Here is a 7393-nt window from a genome sequence, read left to right as displayed (position 1 = left end):
AGTGAAGAGAACCCCGATGAGGTACACGAAAATAGAAGAAAAAGAACTAAAATAAATAAGGGTAAGAGGGACAAAAAATAAGAAGAAATAAAATTAAAAAGAAACGAGAATTTAAAAGGAATAGAAACAAAAATAAGATAAAATAAAAGTATAGCAACTAAACAAAAGCAAAACAAGAAAAGGTCTAATCTAGGTAACCAATCAACTAGTAGTTGTTATTCATAGTTAATCCCAGCAATGGCGCCAAAAATTTGGTGCAGAATTTACAATCCACAACTTACCGGCAAGTGCACTGGGTCGTACCAAGTAATAACTGATGGTGAGTTAGTGTCGATCCCACCAGAATTAATGGACTAAGCAAGGAATGGTTGATTAGTTATTCTAGTTAAACAAATTGAAATGAGAGTTTTGATTATCAAATAGTATAAAAGACAATAAATAAGGAAACAAACAATGAACAGTTGAGAAAACGGTATGAGAATAAAGTTAAGGCTTTGGAGATGTTCAAATGTCCGGATTAATATTCAACGTCAACTACCTTGATTATAAGATGATTAAGTTTATGGCGAACCCCAAGTGATTAAATTCCTATCCCTAGGCAATCCAATCTCCTTTAATCCAACCAACTGTCAATTCCTTGATCACTTAATTGTATTAGAGGGTTAAGTCCAAATTCTAATTTAAAGCAACACAAACCGTAAGAACCCAATAGCATGATGCAGTTATATGTCATGTACCACATTAAGTCCAGGTAATTAAGGATTGTGAGAGATTGGTTTCAAGCTGTAATTATAATAGTATAACTTTTCTAAGACTCAAATAGAATTCAAGTGAGATTATAGTTATTTTCCAAAAATCACTAGTCTTTGGGATGAAGAACAAAATCAATTCTTAAACCAAAATCAAAGCATTAATCAAGAGTAGAATAACATATAATTATCGATCCATCAAAGTAAACAAAGCTTCTAACCTTAATAATGGCTCATGGTGTAGAAAACCCTAGCAGAGAAGAAAAGTCTATAGGGCGGAATGAAAATTAGGAGAAGAGAAGTTCGTGCATGGGCGGATCTCAATCCTATTTATAGTCCTAATTAAAATTTATTTAAAACGTAAATAAAATCCTAAAAGATCTTTTCTAATAGTTATTTGATTTATAAAATAAAAAGATATGCTTCCGTCGATGCATTGCAAACGTGTGGTCCCCATTGTGATTCTCATCATTGGCACTAAATGCCAGGTACTGCGCGTTTAGCACCAGCCAAGCAGCAAGTCTTATACGCGAGAAAAGTGTCTCGACGCTAAACCCCGATGGCTGGGCATTTAGTGCCAGGTGTCTAGAAGGCAAGGAACGCATTACGAAGCTCCCAGCGCTAAACATTGGGTCATGGCATTTGGTGCCACCTGTCCAGAGGAGAATTGCCTCGTTTAACCTCTTGCAGTCATGCGTACGCATAGCTCATACATACGCATGAGGCTCCTTTGCTTCTTCATGCACTTTTCCATTAATTCTTTATTCGAATGCTACCTGAAATCAATCAAAAGCCATAAAACTCAAAGTAGCATCCAAAGGGGGATAATCTACTAAAATCCTCTAACAAATCAATAGAAAACCATATAAAACATATAGAAAAGATACTAATAATACCCATGCATTAGGCATCGATTCAAGCTATATCACCATGCTAACCCCAAGAACAATAAGGAATTGGAGGTACTATATGCCATACGCACCATGCCAAAATAGAATGAAATTGTTTTTGTACGAGAATTAATCCTCTATAACCCAATCAGACCCACTTATTATGCCTTATAGACTTTAGGTTAGATTGAGAATGGATTTCATAGGTTGACACTAAGCTTGCACTCTTTAATTAGTGAATGTCATTGATACTTGAATTTGTTCTTTTCACGCTGTTTGACCTTGTTCTTGCTTCATTCTTGCATTATTTGTTTGTGGATATGCCTCTATGATTATCTCGCATTCTCAATTACATATTGTAGCTACTTGATGGGAAAAAATGTCGGTAAAGATTTTTCACAATAAAATTGTCACGTTGCAAGTACAGTTCTAAACCAACAATTAAACCTCAATCAAATTTAATTTGTTTGTCACTTAAGCAAACCCAATAAAATTAACCGAAGTATTAAACCTCGAGTCGTCTCTCCAAGAATTGTAGGGAAGTGTTCATAGGTGTATGGTGGGGCTTGTTGGTAACTACAAGGAGGTCCACCATATCCATTGTCTTCGTATGCATCATGAAATGACTCTTGCTCATAGTAAGTTGGTGGAGGTTATTGCCAAAGTGGTTGATCATAAGCTTGAGGCTCATCCCACCTTTGGTTGTCCCATCCTTGATGCATATTCTCATTGTAGCTTCCATTTCCTACAACATAATTTGAACTAAACTCATAGCCAAAGGGGTGAGAATTCATAGTAGCAAATAAAAACACAAAAACTAATGAAAATAAGAAACAAAGTCCTAAAACTAACAAAAACTAACAAACAAGCAAAAAGCAAATATTTACAATAACCAATAATAAGGCACACGTTTGCAATTCTCCGGCAACGGCGCCAAAAATTGATGGGAAAAATGTCAGTAAAGATTTTTCACAATAAAATTGTTACGTTGCAAGTACAGTTCTAAACCGACAATTAAACCTCAATCAAATTTAATTTGTTTGTCACTTAAGCAAACCCAATAAAATTAACGGAAGTATTAAACCTCGGATCGTCTCTTAAGAAATTGCAGGAAAGTGTTTTTTACTATTGGTTACAGAAAAGTATCTTTTTGGGTTTTTTGAAATAAGCAACAAGGAAATATAAATTGCAAGAAGAATAAACTAATAATTAAGTAAGTTCTTAGCAAAGAAAGAAAATTAGAAGCCATATCATAATTATCATTATCAATTGTGATGGTAATTGCCTTTTGCTTTCACTTAGTTAACCTCTAACAATGAAGGTAAGTCTAGTGAGCAAAATCGACTTAGGTTCACAAGTCTTAATCAAAGACTAGATTTAGTGAAGCCTAAGCCAACTAGCAAGTCTCAATTACCAATCAACAAAAGACTTTTGATAACTCAAGAGTCTCTAAATAATCAATCCAAGTTAAGAACATAAAAATCTAAATTAAAATCTTCCCAAGCATTTTATTAAACACTTGGAAGGCACAAAATAAAAACATGGAAAACTAACAAGGGAATGTAAAATCTAAGACCAATAATTGCAAGGAATCAATAATAACAAATGGAGAGAGAAGCAACAAACATGAAATACCTCAAATTGCATTAAAAAGAAAATTGAATCTAACATGGAGAATTCATAAACTAAATTGGAAAAATAGAGAAATCAACAAGAGAAATTGATGAACTAAAGTACTAGAATAAATAAAAGTAGAAGAAAAACTAAATTAAAGGATAATAGAAATATGAAATTGAGAAAGAATAAACCTAAAAACCTAAAAACCCTAAAACCTAGAGAGATGAGAGAGTCTCTCTCTCTAGAAAACTACATCTAAAACCTAAAATTATGTGAATGAGAAGTGAATCCTTGATTCCTCCACTCTGCAGCCTCTAATCTGTGTTTTCAGACTTGAAACTGGGTCCAAATCAGCCAGAAATCACCCCCAGCGTTTTCTGATATCTGCAGCACGTGACGCTTTGTCACGCGTACGCGTCGATTTGACAATTCTCTGGCCACACATGCGCGTCGCTTGTCTTCTGCGCCAGTCACGCATATGCGTCGCCTACGCATGCGTGTCGCTGCTAGCTTCTCAAAACTTCATTTTCTTGTGTTCCTTTCACTTTTGCATGCTTCCTTTCCATCCTCTAAGTCATTCCTGCCCTATAAACCCTGGAAACACTCAGCAAATATATCACGGCATCGAATGGTAATAAGGAGGAATTAAAATTAGCTAAATTAATGCCAAAGAGGCATGTTTTCAATCATAATATAGAATTTGAAAGGAAAATGTAAAACATGCGAATTAGATGCATAAGTGTGAGAATAATGAGTAAAAATTCACTAAATTGAGTACAAGATAAACCCCATTTTTAGGGTTTATCACTACTATGTAATTTGAAACTCTTACTTTTGTTTGGCATTATTTACCGTTTGTACTTTCTTGGCTTTGGTGTCTTTGCGGCTATGCTTAATGTACTTTCTTTCCCACTTCTTTTTAGGTTGAGCGGCAAGAAAGGAAAAGAAAAGGCTTCTCAGCGGGCACCTAGCAAAGCTGTAAAGCACAAGTAGCCCACCACACCACAACTTGCGAAGTGGTCAAAAAAGGCTAAGTGTATTGATGAAGCAGACAAAAGGGCCCCTCCAAACAACCCAGCATTATTCTCAAACAGCTATTGTGAGTATATGTACACCAAGCTGCTGGAGCGAGCCACCCACTATGAACGACAACTGCGTATCCCAGAGAACTTAACCCGGTTTGTGATTGACCACATTGAGTGACGCGGATGAGGATTTCTTGATAGGGATGTGAGTGATATCAACATGTCTTGGATCGATGAATTTTATGGTAACTACTACTCAATGGCCCTTGACTCGGTTTTTGTGCGAGGCAAGCAAGTCCAAGTAACTAAAGCTGCCATTCAGTAGGTGCTTGGACTTCCACAAAGCCCGAGAGGGGAAGATGCATATCAAAAGGCTGAGAAGCAATGCCATCTGTATATTTTTTTTACTAGGATACAGTTATTGAAGACATTGCCTAATCTAGAAGTAGCTGGAATTATGGGGCACATAGGATACATTCCAAGAGCATCTCAATAAATGCCTTGACTATGGAGGCTCGAGTATGGCAGCAAATCATGTCTAACTATGTCATGTCGAGCACTCATGAGTCCAATGTCACTCAGGACATCGCTATCCTCATCTGTTGCGTCTTGGAGGAGAAACCTTTGAACCTTCCAAGACTCATTAGATAGGCTATAGGTCGGGCACCAATGGTTGGCAACCTTCCCTTCCCTCCTTTAGTTGCAAGCTTAGCCTCCACAGCTGGGGTTCCTTATGAGGATGACGATGAGGTACCAGCCCTACCTAAGAGCAAGGAGCATATCCCACATAGAAAATGGTTCATACCTCAGGCCCCAACCAAAGGCAAGAGCAAAACCCCACCTTCAGATGCAACAGGCACCTCAGCACCACCAGCAGCGCCTTCACAAGTATCTCAGCCTATCACCAGCTAGTAATTCAGCTCGTCTAGAAGATTGACCGGAAAACCCAGAAGATCAATCAGAATGAGTGTCGCAACAAGCGACAGTATGATTATTTGAAGAGGCTCATCAGCTGCAGCAACACACCCCCAGAAAAATCAGATACACTAGAATCCACCTCAGACTACAATTGAGAAGAAGATCGGGCGATAGAGGGGAAGGCACCTCAGTCTCACTAGCCTGAGGACAATCGAGGTGGAGATCTGTAGCGTCTCTTACTCCCTGATTTGACATTGAATGCACAGTGGACCGTGCAAAATTTTAAGAGTGAAAAAGTTGGTGACCAATATTTTTTGGGTGACAATTCTCTTTCGAACACCTGAAATTTAATTTCTTTTGATAATTGTGATATTTTTGCATTTTGAGCTATTTTTTTAGTACTTTATTATTCTGAACTTTTCTTTAGTACTCTTGCATTTTAGTTGATCTATACATAACGTAAGGCTTTATTTTAATTACTGATACTCTTTTTAGGATGATTTGTACATATTTCTTTTATCTTTATAGTTGTGATTGGATGGATATAGATTATATGACCTAGGTAACTCTCTATATGCATGAGATAACTTGAAACAGTATAGAATAGAGAGAGAAACTCAGAATTTAAATTTTTCATCCAACCACCCCTTAAAAAAGAAGAAAAAATAAAAAAAAAAATTTAGGCCACTTGGTTGGAGTAATGATTTTCCAAAAAAAATATTTTAGAGCATCCTGCTGATTTGAATTGAAACCTTTACTGATCATGCTTGAAAAAAAATAATTTTTTGAAACATAGTTTAAAGCTAGAACACACAAACCAAGTAAGATTTGAGCTTAAATATTTGGTTGGATCTTTCCAACCAATATTTTATTTTTGTGTGTGTTATTCTCTCTATAATTATAATCTTTGACTTGTTTGATTCTATATATTCAATTATTTTTTATATATAATCATTTATATGATTGAAGCCATCATTTCTTATAAACTCACTTGTTCAAATAGCCTACCTTTCTATATACCATTATTAGCAATTTTGAGCCTATTTAATCCCTTTTATTCTTAATTTTTAGCTCATCACTAATTCTAAGCGAAAAATAATAAATATCCTTATTCGGATCTTTGATTGTTTTAAATTAGTATGTGAGTGCATTATGTGAGCTTGGGAAAGGGAATTTGAAAACTTGGTAGAAGAAAAAGATATACTTTGGGTTTATTAAGGATTTTTGAGAAGCAAATTCATTTTCATGGAGTAAATTTTTGAACTATGTGCATTTACTCTTTTTATGTTTTACGTTTTATGTTAAAAAAAAGAAAGAAAAAAAGAAAAGAAAAGAAAATGCGTAAAATAGTAAATGTATATACTTGGACATAAGAAAATAAAAAGTAAAGAATAAATAGGGGATAAATCATACCCCAATAAAATTTTGGAAAGTAAATGCATGTGTGACGAATCTTGACAAATGCATGAGAAAAACATGGGTAGTTGAGAATTCACATTAGGACTAAGTAGGGCGTCTTGGATTAGGTGGTAGTCTAAACTAATAAAAGGTCCAAATTTTGAATCCACCGGCCAAATTTCCACCTTGATCCTAATCCTATTACAACCTCTTATAAGCTCTCATGATACTTTTATGCATGCATTAAATGATTGTTGATTGTTAGAAAAAAAATAAGTCTAGGAAATCAAGATTAGAGGAGAAGTGAGAGAATCAACCCTAAACACTAGAGAGACTAAAGTGTAAACACATCCAGCGAGGGTTCGATTGCTCAACTCTATGTTTCCAACTTTCATTAATTGTCATCTTGCAAGATTGTTTACATTTTATTTTAGGACTCAAATTAGTGGGATTATATGTATTGATTACTACATTGCTTTTGGCCCTATATGCTCATATGTATTCTAAAAAATTTAGTTAATTGCAACCAAGTGGATAGCAGTATGTGGCATTAGGTATATTAGTTGCATTTATGTGGATAGTTTACATTCTAAAAGTTGTACCATCGCCTCAACCTTTCTAGTCTTTTGATACTTAGCATGAGGACATGCTAGTGTTTAATTGTGGGGAGGTTGATAAAATCCTATTTTATGATAATTTTTTGGATAGAAAACATAGAATTTATCAACTTATCTTGAATTTATTCACCAAGAATGTATGCGATTATGATTTCTTCCTAAATTGTACTTAAGAGTTA

The sequence above is a fragment of the Arachis stenosperma genome, chromosome 7 (genome assembly GCF_014773155.1).
Source record: "Arachis stenosperma cultivar V10309 chromosome 7, arast.V10309.gnm1.PFL2, whole genome shotgun sequence".
NCBI lineage: Eukaryota > Viridiplantae > Streptophyta > Magnoliopsida > Fabales > Fabaceae > Arachis > Arachis stenosperma.
The sequence above is the reverse complement of the archived record's forward strand: the minus strand, read 5'-3'. Positions refer to the sequence as shown.